Source organism: Oncorhynchus kisutch, linkage group LG3 (assembly GCF_002021735.2).
Source record: "Oncorhynchus kisutch isolate 150728-3 linkage group LG3, Okis_V2, whole genome shotgun sequence".
In the NCBI taxonomy this organism is placed as follows: Eukaryota; Metazoa; Chordata; class Actinopteri; order Salmoniformes; family Salmonidae; genus Oncorhynchus; species Oncorhynchus kisutch.
The window spans coordinates 17,802,046-17,817,274 of record NC_034176.2 but is presented as its reverse complement, the minus strand read 5'-3'; positions in this window follow the sequence as shown (position 1 = coordinate 17,817,274).

Here is a 15,229-nt window from a genome sequence, read left to right as displayed (position 1 = left end):
AGTGTTTTTGTCCTGTAAATAGCACGGAGCAGAGACAAAAAGGAGGTTTTTAAAATGCAGTCTACAATCCATTACATATATTCCCCCAGCATATCCATTCAGTAATTATTCATTAGAAAACATTTAACGTCACAGTCAATTTCACACTGGCCAGTTGAAACACAATAGAGGAGATTTGCCCTATTTTGGGGTGAGAAGGGGAGGGGGGGCGGTTGGACAGAGGAAGGGTGAGGGCAAAGGAGGGAGGGAATGAGGGAGGGGGCAGTATTTGTCTGATCTGAGAACCCTCTGAAACGGGGCCGTCTTGAGACAACGGGGCAGACTAAATAGTGCAGTAACGGTCTATGTCCCGCTGTTTGCTATGACACTCATTTAGTGTGCCCTGGGAGTGAACAATAGGGGCTTGTTCCAAGCAATCCTGTGCTGTAATTTGGACTTCATTACTCTTCTCACACCGGGCACCATGGATGGAAAGAGGGGGGGGGCTGGTCAGATGAGGTTTTTTTTCCACCTGTCAGCCAACCTCCCATCTACCCCCACCCCCCAAATCTCACCCCCTCTCCTTAACAATACCCCTCACTCCGTGTCCCCACCAATAACCCTCACCGACCACCTCCCCGCAGTCTTCCCCCACTTTAAGCCATTGAGACAGGTGAACAATATCATTGAAGGCACACCATTTGAGATGTCAAAATCAATCTGGCAACTTGATGGTAGTGGTGTATTTTTTTTTACACTGCCCTACTTCATGGGAACAAACATTTCTCAAGGCAGTGCAAGCAGACGATGTGCAAAGCTCAGGGACGGATTGGACGGGATACTGTACAGCTCCAAAACAGATCATATGTATTAAGTAATTCATAGAACTGTTAATACAGCTACTGTACCTGATGAGGCAGAATTTCGGTACTCGAAGAATGGCCACAGTAAAGCAATAACTGTGTACAAGACACTGACTCTGTGAGGTTACTGTACTACAGCTGTGTGGACTGGGGACATGCTCATATTACTGAACATGGCAGAATTCCATGGACAAATGCCTTTTATCAATCTAGGCTATATTGAATAACAGATAAGTGACAGAAATATTGTGTACCTAAAACACTCAGAGATACAAAGCCCATGAAGAACAGTGGAAACAATGGTTACGTAGGGAACCCAATCAGCCATTCATTGTCAGATCAAATGACCAATTGTCTTAAGAGATGCCCCTTCATCTTGGTCTAGAGTGTCAACCAACATCGCCTGAAACAGTGGTGACCTCATCTCATCCCTGTGAGAGATGGATGTGGAAGGGGAAAACTAACTAGGAAGACCCAGTGAAACATGGGTCATATTCATTAGGCACCAAAAGGAAGAAAATGGACTGAAACAGGGATGGACTACCTGAACTTGTCCAATAAGAAACATGCATGTTTGTTTTCTGTTGCAAAACATTTTTTTGTTTTTATTCCATTATGTGCCCTAATAAACAGGACCATCATGAGACACTCAACTCCATGGCAGTCCGCTCCTCAGCCAGGAAACAAGAAAACCTGTCTCCAAAGGATGGACTGAGCCTGCCTCCATCCATTCTTCTATTCTGCCCCGCAGCATGGCAGCCAATCTCTTCACTTGATCAGCAAGATCTTGTTACACCCCACTAACAGAGTGGGCCTCCATCCCTTTCTTAAGCACTCTATCTACACTCCACTGGCTGGGCCTCTATGCCCCCTTCTGAAAAACACGGTCAGACAGTGAGCCCCCAATGGGATGATATTGGTTATTTTATATTTTTTACTTGTAAAGATTTTTAACTAGTTAACTAACATCCTAGCTTTAAAAATGCAAAATGGCACACAAACAGTACATTGGAACATTCAATCATACCTGCATTCTCCAAATCTGTATTGGTCAGTTCTCAGTCAAACTCAGGAATGGGATGGGGACATTCAGGTTGGCTCCAAATTCTTCATTCACCCTCGCTGGACCGGAGCTATATCACACGTGTGCTGCTTCTCCATGTCCTCCCATGCTCTATTCAGTCACTGTAGATGAATCACTGACCATTAGTTGGCAAAAATCTAATTCTGAAGAAATCCTGTATTTACATTACAGTCCTTTCTCCTCTGCAGCCACTACAGACCCATCACTGAGGATCTACCAGTGGGGTTGGTGGTCCTGTCTACCTGTGTGCTCTGCTCCTCCACACCTTAGTCATACCGACCCAGGCTCACGGCACTGCGGCCCGGCTGCTTAATCTATCATTCATGCCATGGGGGATAGAGGTGGAGGGACAGGGAGATCTTATTCAGTGCTTACTTGAGTGTCTACTAGCTCGACGGGGTGTAACACAAAGATGCAGAAACACAATCCAATCCAACCCTCCTCCGAGTCTCTCTCGTCGTGTGTGTGTTCGAACCAGCAGCACAGCAACCCCCGCTGGCATAGCATAGGACTGGTTACTGATCTTTGATTACGTTGCAGGCTAATTACAAACTACTCAGAGTATAGTTCCACTGGGCCACCGCTATTTCAGAAGGGTCTCTGACTGCTGCTACAAGTGCCCTGCTCGACATAATGCTTTTCTCATAATGCCAAGCTGGGTCATATTCATTCTTGCACACCATAGAAAAATGTAGCAATATGTTTTGCAACAGAATACAATAACAAGTGTTTCTTATTGGACAAGTGTAGGTAATCACTCTGTTTCAGTCCGTTTAGTGACTAATGAATACGACCCTGATATTAAATCTTAGCGCTCTCTGATCAGATGTCAATGATCGTGGATTCAAGAAACTTTGCTTTGTGTGTGCACCATAGAAAACTACACACGCTTGACAAGAAATGTCTCAAGGTTTACGAGATAACCTCCAAAAGGCCTGGGAATACGAACAAAATGACCCTTTATATTCTCCCATCATATATTTAAGCAATAAGGCACAAGGGGGTGTGGTATATGGCCAATATACCTCGGCTAAGGGCTGTTCTTATGCACAACGCAACGCAGAGTGCCTGGATACAGCCCTCGGCCATATACCACAAAACCCCGAGGTGCCTCATTGCCATTATAAACAGGTTACATACGCAGTAAATATAAATGTTTTGTCATGCCCGTGGTATATTGTCTGATAATCAGCCAATCAGCATTCAGTGCTCGAACCACCCAGTTTATAATAATCAGTATATTTACATCTTTACACTATAAACACACAGTTGTACGAAAAAAGAAGAGACAACTTATAAAATAAAAACTTCAGCAAGAGACTGTTGGGTCGTATCAGGTTTGTGGTGTTCCCTTGCATTGGGTATTCACAGGGAAAGACCACAAGGGAGCATTAACCTGGTAACCTCAGTAACATGGTAACCTGTAGCAGCAAACACGCATGCATGAATGCAACGCAAGTACGCATGCACACACACACACACACAGACAGGGGGAAGGAGAAGCACAGGTGTCCATTTCCACTGGCCCGATGACCTAAACGAGACAAAATATCAAATGTCCGTCTATTTGTGGCAGTTCAAGCTGCTTCCCACCATTGGAGTAAAGTTAGACATAATGGATGTTCAGATGTTGCCCATTTCAATTATCCACCCTCCACTCCAAAAAGTTGTCAGGGGGCTACTTCTGCCCGAGCACCCCGCCTCTCTCTCCCCAATCCGGCAGCCCAGCAATGCTTGTCCAATCTTAACAAGCTTTGCGCTACCCACTGGGCTCTGATTCAGCACGAGACCCGGTTAAATCCAATTACACAGGAGTCAGAGAGGTTGATTTTCCCATTAGAGAGTCCATGCTGAGAATGAAGGCTGGATGATAACACTCACATCATCAGAACATTACAGCCAAGTCCCTCCCTCTCTCGCGCCCCCCCTCCCCACTTTCTATCTCTCTCCCGCTCTCTCTCTCTCCCATTCCCCCTTTTCCTCTATCCCTCTCTCGCTCCCTTTTTCTCTCTTTTTCTTTCTTTCATAGTCCATCAAAGTAATTTTTCAGAGCAGCGGAACGAGGGCCGAGCTCCCGTCTTCAGTTCATGTTCCAGCCGTGGAGTACACGGTCAGCAAGGTTAATTACTCCCTGTATACATTGAAGGCAGTTCTTTACTTTCACAACATTTCGTGTCTTTGTCTGAAGCTACAGTATATGACATAGGAACCACCTGTATATATTTCTTTCAATTTACAGTATGATTTCATATGTATGTGAACAGCATTTTTCCCTATGCTGTACGAATAACAACAGGTCATCAAAATAGTTAAACGGTTTTAAAAACAATTCTAATAAATGCAACAGTTGGACAATGGATTTTTTAGCGATTACAGCTGTGAGTCTTTCTGGGTAAGTCACTATGAGTTTTCCACACCTGGATTGTGCAACATTTGCCCACATTATTATTTTAAAAATTCTTCAAGCTCTGTCAAATTTGTTGTTAATCATTGTTAGACAACCTTTTCAGGTCTTGCCATAGATTTTCAAGCAGATTTAAGTCAAACCTGAAACTCGGCCACTGTTCTTGGTAAGCAACTGCAGTGCAGATTTGGCCTTGTGTTTTAGGTTATTGTCCTGCTGAAAGGTGACTTCATCTCCCAGTGTATGGTGGAATGCAAGCTGAACCAGGTTTTCTGCTTGGATTTTGCCTGAGCTTAACTCTATTCCATTTCTTTTTTATCCTGAACAACTCCCCAGTCCTTAATGATTACAACCATACCCATAACATGTATGCCAACATAACATTTTTACTCCTGACCTTATTTAGGCTTGCAATAACAAAGGGTTGAATACTTATTCACTAAAGACATTTCAGTTTTTATTTTTTTTAGTAATTAGTAAACACTTTGAAAAACATAATTCCACTTTGACAATATGGGGTATTGTGCGTAGGCCAGTGGGGAAAAAAACTAAATTTGATCCATTTTAAATTCAGGCTGTAACACAACAAAATCTGGAAAAGTAAAGAAGGTGTGAATACTTTCTGAAAGCACTGTATACATTTTCAAATGGTATCAGGTATTTAAAAAATATTTTGTGTTAAAATTAAGAAAATTGTATGTGCCTCATTTGCATAAATACACTGGGTGTATTTTCATATAGTCACACCCTGATCTGTTTCACTTGTCTTTGTGATTGTCTACACCCCCCTCCAGGTGTCGCCCATGGCTGCAATCACCAAAAACGTGTTCTGTCTTGGCTGGGACTACTTGCACTCACCTGCACTGTCTAGAGACTGCCTTATGAATTACTGTTGTTGTCCTGTTCTGGTGTATAATTCAACAAGTGTGCCAAAAGCAAGACACCCTCGGATAAAACATCAACATGCTTGGCTGTAGATTACATCTACCTACAGTTGAAATCGGAAGTTTGCTGGAGTCATTAAAACTCGTTTTTCAACCACTCCACAAATTTCTTGTTAACAAACTATAGTTTTGGCAAGTCGGTTAGGACATCTACTTTTTGCCTGACACAAGTAATTGTTCCAACAATTGTTTACAGACAGATTATTTCACTGTATCACAATTCCAGTGGGTCAGAAGTTTACATGCACTAAGTTGACTGTGCCTTTCAACAGCTTGGAAAATTAGAACCTTCTTATAGGCTAATTGACATCATTTGAGTCAATTGGAGGTGTACCTGTGGATGGATTTCAAGGCCTACCTTCAGACTCAGTGCCTCTTTACTTGACATCATGGGAAAATCAAAAGAAATCAGCCAAGACCTCAGAAAAAGAATTGTAGACCTCCACAAGTCTGGTTCATCCTTGGGAGCAATTTCCAAACACCTGAAGGTACCACGTTCATCTATACAAACAATAGTACACAAGTATAAACACCATGAGACCACACAGCCGTCAATACCGCTCAGGAAGGAGACACATTCGATCTCCTAGAGATTAACGTACTTTGGTGCGGAAAGTGCAAATCAATCCCAGAACAGCAGCAAAGGACCTTGTGAAGATGCTGGAGGAAACAGGTATAAAAGTATCTATATTCAAAGTAAAACGATTCCTACAGTGCCTTGCGAAAGTATTCGGCCCCCTTGAACTTTGCGACCTTTTGCCACATTTCAGGCTTCAAACATAAAGATATAAAACTGTATTTTTTTGTGAAGAATCAACAACAAGTGGGACACAATCATGAAGTGGAACGATATCAAAATAACCTGAAAGACCGCTCAGCAAGGAAGAAGCCACTGCTCCAAAACCGCCATTATAAAGACAGACTACGGTTTGCAACTGCACATGGGGACAAAGATCATACTTTTTGGAGAAATGTCCTCTGGTCTGATGAAACAAAAATAGAACCGTTTGGCCATAATGACCATTGTTATGTTTGGAGGAAAAATAGGGAGGCTTGCAAGCCAAAGAACACCATCCCAACCGTGAAGCATGGGGGTGGCAGCATCATGTTGTGGGGGTGCTTTGCTGCAGGAGGGACTGGTGCACTTCACAAAATAGATGGCAGGAAAATTATGTGGATATATTGAAGCAACATCTCAAGACATCAGTCAAGAAGTTAAAGCTTGGTCGCAAATGGTTCTTCCGAACGGCCAATGACCCCAAGCATACTTCCAAAGTTGTGACAAAAAAGCTTAAGGGCAACAAAGTCAAGGTATTGGAGTGGCCATCACAAAGCCCTGACCTCAATCCTATAGACAATTTGTGGGCAGAACTGAACAAGCGTGTGCAAGCAAGGAGGCCTACAAACCTGACTCAGTTACACCAGCTCTGTCAGAAGGAATGGGCCAAAATGCACCCAACTTATTGTGGGAAGCTTGTGGAAGGCTCCCTGAAATGTTTGACCCAAGTTAAACAATTTAAAGGCAATGCTACCAAATACTAATTGAGTGTATGTAAACTTCTGACCCACTGGGAATGTGATGAAAGAAATAAAAGCTGAAATAAATCATTCTCTCTACTATTATTCTGACATTTCACATTCTTAAAATAAAGTGGTGATCCTAACTGACCTAAGACAGGGAATTTTTACGAGGATTAAATGTCAGAAATTGTGCCAAACTGAGGTTAAATGTATTTGGCTATGGTGTAAGTAAACTTCCTACTTCAACTGTATATACACTGCTCAAAAAAATAAAGGGAACACTTAAACAACGCAATGTAACTCCAAGTCAATCACACTTCTGTGAAATCAAACTGTCCACTTAGGAAGCAACACTGATTGACAATAAATTTCACATGCTGTTGTGCAAATGGAATAGACAACAGGTGGAAATTATAGGCAATTAGCAAGACATCCCCAATAAAGGAGTGGTTCTGCAGGTGGTGACCACAGACCAATTCTCAGTTCCTATGCTTCCTGGCTGATGTTTTGTTCACTTTTGAATGCTGGCGGTGCTTTCACTCTAGTGGTAGCATGAGTCTACAACCCACACAAGTGGCTCAGGTAGTGCAGCTCATCCAGGATGGCACATCAATGCGAGCTGTGGCAAGAAGGTTTGCTGTGTCTGTCAGCGTAGTGTCCAGAGCATGGAGGCGCTACCAGGAGACAGGCCAGTACATCAGGAGACGTGGAGGAGGCCGTAGGAGGGCAACAACCCAGCAGCAGGACCGCTACCTCCGCCTTTGTGCAAGGAGGAGCAGGAGGAGCACTGCCAGAGTCCTGCAAAATGCCCTCCAGCAGGCCACAAATGTGCATGTGTCTGCTCAAACGGTCAGAAACGGACTCCATGAGGGTGGTATGAGGGCCCGACGTCCACAGGTGGGGGTTGTGCTTACAGCCCAACACCATGCAGGACGTTTGGCATTTGCCAGAGAACACCAAGATTGGCAAATTCGCCACTGGCGCCCTGTGCTCTTCACAGATGAAAGCAGGTTCACACTGAGCACATGACAGACGTGACAGAGTCTGGAGACGCTGTGGAGAATGTTCTGCTGCCTGCAACATCTTCCAGCATGGCCGGTTTGGCGGTGGGTCAGTCATGATGTGGGGTGGCATTTCTTTAGGGGGCCGCAGAGCCCTCCATGTGCTCGCCAGAGGTAGCCTGACTGCCATTAGGTACCGAGATGAGATCCTCAGACCCCTTGTGAGATCATATGCTGGTGCGGTTAGCCCTGGGTTCCTCCTAATGAAAGACAATGCTAGACCTCATGTGGCTGGAGTGTGTCAGCAGTTCCTGCAAGAGGAAGGCATTGATGCTATGTACTGGCCCGCCCTTTCCCCAGACCTGACTCCAATGGAGCACATCTGGGACATCATGGCTCGCTCCATCCACCAACGCCACATTGCACCACAGACTGTCCAGGAGTTGGCGGATGCTTTAGTCCAGGTCTGGGAGGAGATCCCTCAGGAGACCATCCGCCACCTCATCAGGAGCATGTCCAGGCGTTGTAAGGAGGTAATACAGGCACGTGGAGGCCACACACACTACTGAGCCTCATTTTGACTTGTTTTAAGGACAAAGTTGGATCAGCCTGTAGTGTGGTTTTCCACTTTAATTGTGAGTGTGACTCCAAATCCAGACCTCCATGGGTTAATACATTTGATTTCCATTGATAATTTGTGTGTGATTTTGTTGTCAGCACATTCAACTATGTAAAGAAAAAAGTAATTAATAAGAATATTTCATTCATTCAGATCTAGGATGTGTTATTTTAGTGTTCCCTTTATTTTTTTGAGCAGTGTATATATATATATATATATGTATATACATACTTTACACAGTTTGCAAGATCAGACATAATATCACTATAATCTGAGTGCTCATTTTCAGAAGTTGCTTTCATTTCAGGCAGTCTAATTTGTAAACACAACTGTATTAAACTAACAGAAAATGAACACCCATCAAAATAACGGTCTTATTCTTCTCTTTCTTGTGATGTAAGGGTCGAGATGATGTGTTAAATCCCAGATGAAGATTTACTGTTCTTATGCCACGAAAATAATGCATTCAATGAGCCCATTTCCGCCATTACTGGAGTGTGTTTGATAGGACCTTACATACACTTCCGGGGGGGGGGGGGGGGGGGGGGGGGGGGGGGGGGGAAGACTGCCAGAAGCAAGGGTTTGAAAGAGTCGCAGGGGTAAAATGAAAATCAATCCAGCGAGATTTAAGTCACAAGCAGTAGTGATGCATGGGTAAAATCACTGGGGAAGCCAAGCCTCCCCGCCCCCCTCTATAACCTGTTAATGCATATGCCTTGTGAGTGCCACCGTGATATATAGGCCGAGACAATAAGAAGACACAGTAGCAGAATAAATTCAACCACACCTTTGTTTTTAATCACAAAACTGGATAGCAACCTCTGTCCAGTGAAGTCCATAAAGCATATTCCATGTACAGTAACATACAGTTACATGATGTACAGCATGGTCAAGCCAGTTAATGTTTCTGACATTTTTAAACCATGAAACAACTATTGATTTAGACCCATAGTTACCGCAAATCGCAAAGAAAACAGGAGCTGCCTCAACTATTCCAGCACCATTTCAACATCATCAAATCACTTCTGCTTAGTCTAATACAGTGACAACTAAAAGAAGACCAAAAAAATGTGGTCCAACCAACATAAGCTAAATATGATGTGGCTGTCCAATGTTCTGATTTCTGTGTGTGTGCGTGCAAGTAGAAAAACATGTTGACTCACCCTACTAGAAACACCAATGCCATCCTCCTCTCTTTCAAGTTGATAAAACGCTCTGTCACTCTGTCAAACGGTACACGCATATTTTTTTGTTGTCCTAGGCTACCTGGCTAAAATGCTTGCTCACTAGCCTAACTTCCATTCATGGGCAACATTAGCTAGTTAACTATAGACTTTTACATCTAGCTACATATTGAACTTCCATCCTCTCAGGCCAGGGGTTCAACAGAGTTTGAATTAATGGTTGGATCAGAACAGAGAATTAAGTAAAACCACAAGTCCAAATCCCTATCTCCATCCATGGCCCTTTTAGAAAAGGGACAATGTTTGCTAGCTGGCTAGCTAGCCACCGGAGGACAACAACACAACGAGATTCAACAATTCAAGTTTTTCTGTCAACGACTATATGCTCTCAATGGGATTTGATATGAGTGACGCCAAATCCAAGCTGGCTTCCCTTGACACTGTTTTTTGGTGCACCAGGACCATTCACAGTTGAGCTCGCTCAGTTCAGCTCAATGCTGATTGGCACATTTTTCATATTTTTTTTGTCAAGAGATGCCAGATGCTCGCTGGCTGCAATGGTCTCCAATGCTGTGTGTGGCAACAATGTCATACTAATTTGGACCAGACAGCATCAGATAGATAGCCTACACATAGAGACAGAGGGGTGCTGTTTCATTCGCTCGGATGCTTTCTCCTGTGAGATACAGTCCGCCTCTTGTGAATTAAAGGAAAATTATGAAACACAGACAGATGAAAGATAAAATAATGTATGTTAAAAAAATGATTGGTACATTTTTTGGGGAAGTCTGGCTTTCCTTGGCATCTACGAATACACGCCACTTGACAAGTGGATTTTTCACCCATCAAACACAGGAGATAGATGGCTGAAAAATACAGGGGCATGCGAGTTGCTAGTATGAACATCCTGACTATACAGCACTGGATTCAGCTCAGCTGTGACGATATCCTTTTGTTAGTTGAGAATGATCTGTTAATTGAATGATTTGAATATTCCGCCCTGAGACATATAATTGTATGGAATTGATTGATTAGAATGTATAAAATCATCATCAATAAATGTGTAGTCCTAGTCAGAATTAGGGTAAAACAATATGTCTTTATGGTATTTTAAACACAGACTGTTTGAGCTTGGTGCCGACCTGACTAGAGATTTGGGAGAGAACGGGGAGTACGTCTCAAGGACAAGGTCACTATCTCTGTCGGCTGGGTAGTGAGACAGACAGTGTGTGCGTCTGTTTGTGTGTATGAGTGTCTTTGTGTGTATGTGTGTGCGTGTGAATGTGTGGGCGTGAGAAGTCAGTATGAAATGAAGGTCTTTGTACTGTGCACGCCAGAACGTTCCCGTGAATAAACCTTTTGGACTATTTTAGCTGGGCCTCCATCTGTTTCATTGGACCAGGATCTTACAAATTCTGGTTTGCAGACTGAGTAATATAATTAAATTGGGTTATGTACCTTAAGAACATAATTCTCTTATCACCTTTACACCACTTAAAGATCCACAGTGCAGAGAAACAGGAATGCACAAAGGATAAGAGTGAAAAACAGACCAAAAGTTATCTCCAACTTGGTCAACCCTGCACTATGCCCTATGGGCCCTGGTCAAAAATACATTTTAGTAATTTAGCAGTTGCTCTTTTTTAATTTTAATTTTGTGTATTATTTATTTTTTACCCTTTTTTCTCCCCAATTTTTGTGATATGCATTTGGTAGTTACAGTCTTGTCCCATCGCTGCAACACCTGTACGGACTCTGGAGAGGCGAAGGTCAAGAGCCATGTGTCCTCCGAAACACGACCCCACCAAGCCACACTGCTTCTTTGACATAATCAGTGGTGATTTTAGCATGTACAAGTTGGTGGGGCAAACTCACCCAATTTCTTTAGATGCATGCCAGCAGCAAAGCCACTACACAACACTAAAAAATACATTTATTCCACTCCAACGGCGTGGTGCCCACAAACTGTTAGGGCCTACACAATGGAGTGAATCCTTACCACTGCTATACCTGGCTATCAGCGGAGCCTTGTCTGGCAACGAAACAATTCATTCGGCCTCGTTTACTATCTTTTAAAAAGACATAGTTGATATGGCTGACCATATCTCCCTGGCATATTACATCATTTATGCAGCAGAATATAAGAAATTTTTAGACTCACCTAGTTGTGCGCGGCGGTCCTTCGTTGGCAAACGTTGTCTTCAAAGAAAGAGAAAGATATACAATTCCGAGCTGGATGACCGCTCAAAACGTATTTTCCCAGTCTGAGCACGTTTATTCCGACATTGCAATGCTTGCAGTTAGCCACTGTCACTGATTCTTTCCAAACAACTCATTGTTGAATTTGCAATTTACAACTTGTGTAATATGTATGTCCAATGGCCGATGAGCAACGATACGTTTTGTCTATAATTTATCTTCATTATTTATCTTTATGACAAGGATTAAAAAGAATTTGCCAGTAGATTGTCGACTTTATTGATGATGATGACTGCTAGCTAAGATTTTGAAAGTAAGATGTTGACATGATCAGTCCAATCAAAGCTACTCTACATATAACGTGATTCGATGTCCTTTTAGCTGTGGCCAATGACCTTGAGCCTTCTTGGAAGGGCACTTCTAGTCTAAGTCTATGGCAAGACCCAAAACCTCACATTCTTGATATTATCCTTCTAAAGGCGGTGACAGAACACTTAGCCAATCACGGTGCAATACTGAGCCAATCACAGTACAATGCTCCTATTTTCTGCTAACCTGCAACACAGCCTGGAATCGAACCAGGATCTGTAGTGACACAGCGAGCACTGCGATGTAGTGCCTTAAGACCGCTGCGCCACTCGGGAAGCTATTTAGCAGATGCTCTTCTAAAGAGCGGCTGACAGTCATGAGTGCATACATTTTCATACTGGATCCCGTGGGAATCGAACCCACAACTCTGACATCACTGGTGAATGAGATGGAGACTTTTTCATCTTACCCTCTAAGCCAGTTGTTTTCAAACCCCTCCTCAGGGACCCCAACTGTTCAATGTATTTGAACTATTCTAGAGCTAGCACAGCTGATTCAACTTGTCAACTAATCATCAACCCTTTGACTGATCAAATCAAATTTATTTGTCACATACACATGGTTAGCAGATGTTAATGCGAGTGTAGCGAAATGCTTGGGCTTCTAGTTCCGACAATGCAGTAATAACCAATGAGTAATCTAACCTAACAATTCCAAAACTACTACCTTATACACACAAGTGTAAAGGGATAAAGAATATTTACATAAAGATATATGAATGAGTGATGGTACAGAACGGCATAGGCAAGATGCAGTAGATGGTATCGAGTACAGTATATACATATGACATGAGTAATGTAGGGTATGTAAACATTATATTAAGTGGCATTGTTTAAAGTGGCTAGTGATGCATTTTTTACATAAATTTCCATTATAAAGGTGGCTGGAGTTGAGTCAGTATGTTGGCACCAGCCACTCAATGTTAGTGGTGGCTGTTTAACAGTCTTATGACGTTGAGATAGATGCTGTTTTTCAGTCTCTCGGTCCCTGCTTTGATGCACCTGTACTGACCTCGCCTTCTGGATGATAGCAGGGTGAACAGGCAGTGGCTCGGGTGGTTGTTGACCTTGATGATCTTTATGGCCTTCCTGTGACATCAGGTGGTGTAGGTGTCCTGGAGGGCAGGTAGTTTGCCCCCGGTGATGTGTTGTGCAGACCTCACTACCCTCTGGAGAGCCTTACGGTTGTGGGCGGAGCAGTTGTCGTACCAGGCGGTGATACAGCCCGACAGGATGCTCTCGATTGTGCATCTGTAGAAGTTTGTGAGTGCTTTTGGTGACAAGCCGAAATTCTTAAGCCTCCTGAGGTTGAAGAGGTACTGACAAGGTCAATCAGGTGAGCTAGTTCACGGCGACAACAAAATTGTGAAACGTCTTGGGGTCCCTGAGGTTTGAGAAACTGCTAAACCAGTGTTTGTTAATCCAGGTTCTGGGGACCCAAAGGAGTGCACATGTATGTTTTTGCCCGAGCAATACACACCTAATTCAAATCATGGCAGAACTACAATGTGCAACCCTTTGGGTCCCCAGGATGAAGAAACACTGCTCTGAGCCTATGAAAAGGGCCATCCTCCCCATAGAACACACCCGATTGGTCTTGACCCGGGTCACACAAAGGTCAACCCCATTGATTTCTCTAAACCTGAAAGATGGAGGGTGTGTGATCTCCCAATACAATAGCACTGTGACAGAGGAACTGAAGCAACTTTCAGATGTTAGGTCCATGCAACAGTCTCTCAGAGAACCGTCATTATCTGCCATGTCAAATAGAAGAGGGATTGAATCGGCAGGAGAAAATGTAGATCAAGCCTGTCTAAGAGTCGCCCCTGCAGTTCATTGCCAGTCCTGAAGTAATCCATCTTTTCTCTCGCTGGACCATTTTAGAACAGTAGAATGGATGGACTAGTGGCTGTCACTTTTTATAACTCTTTTTTGTGTCTTTGTCAGTTTCATAATTGAGTACAAATATGAGTATAATGTCATGATAGCATCTTGTAATGTCTAATTGGGTGTACTGATAGAGTCTAGAGATGTCCGGTCACCCACCTCTTTTTTCATCTTCAATGGTCAGAGCAGACACAGATGTCTACCTACTGGAGTGTCCAGGATTTGTAGATACTCCACAAACATCTCCATTACAACAAATGTGTAAACATCAATATGTGTTGATGGAACCGTGGTTCAATGGTCAAATCCCACCGTTTCCCCATTATTCCTGGACAAAGGCACGAAAGGGAATGTCACCACTGTGTTCTCTGAACAGGGAGTTGTTTACTGGGACATCCTTTTCTGATGCAAACAGTGGTGACTTTACCTGTGTAGGGGGAACTAGTGATCTGGATCTATATTATTAAAGCATCTCAGACTAGGAGTGCTGATCTAGGATAAAGTCCCCCTAGTCTATGCACTCCTGCTCTGAGACCCTTTATGAATATGGGCCCTGGTTTTTATTTTATTGATTTATTTCACCTTTATTTAACCAGGTAAGCTAGTTGAGAACAAGTTCTAATTTGCAACTGCGACCTGGCCAAGATAAAGCAAAGCAGTTCGACACATACAACAACACAGAGTTACACATGGAATGAACAAACATACAATCAATAATAGAGTAGAAAAATCGATATACAGTATGTGCAAATGTAGGATAAGAGAGGTAAGGCAATAGGCCAGGGTGGTGAAGTAATTACAATATAGCAATTAAATACTGGAATGGTAGAATGTGCAGAAGATGAATGTGCAAGTAGAGATACTGGGGTGCAAAGGAGCAAGATCAATAAATAAATACAGTATGGGGATGAGGTAGATTGGATGGGCTATGTACAGGTGCAGTGATCTGTGAGCTGCTCTGACAGCTGGTGCTTAAAGCTAGTGAGGGAGGTAAGAGTCTCCAGCTTTAGTGATTTTTGCAGTTTGTTCGTCATTGGCAGCAGAGAACTGGAAGGAGGTTGATTGCCTTGGCTGTACTTTATGTCACACACTCTAATCCTTTATCAGTATAATGTAACTAATGTAACCACTTGAGAGCCCTGTCACAGTCAAAATGACATCAGCCTGTAAACACAC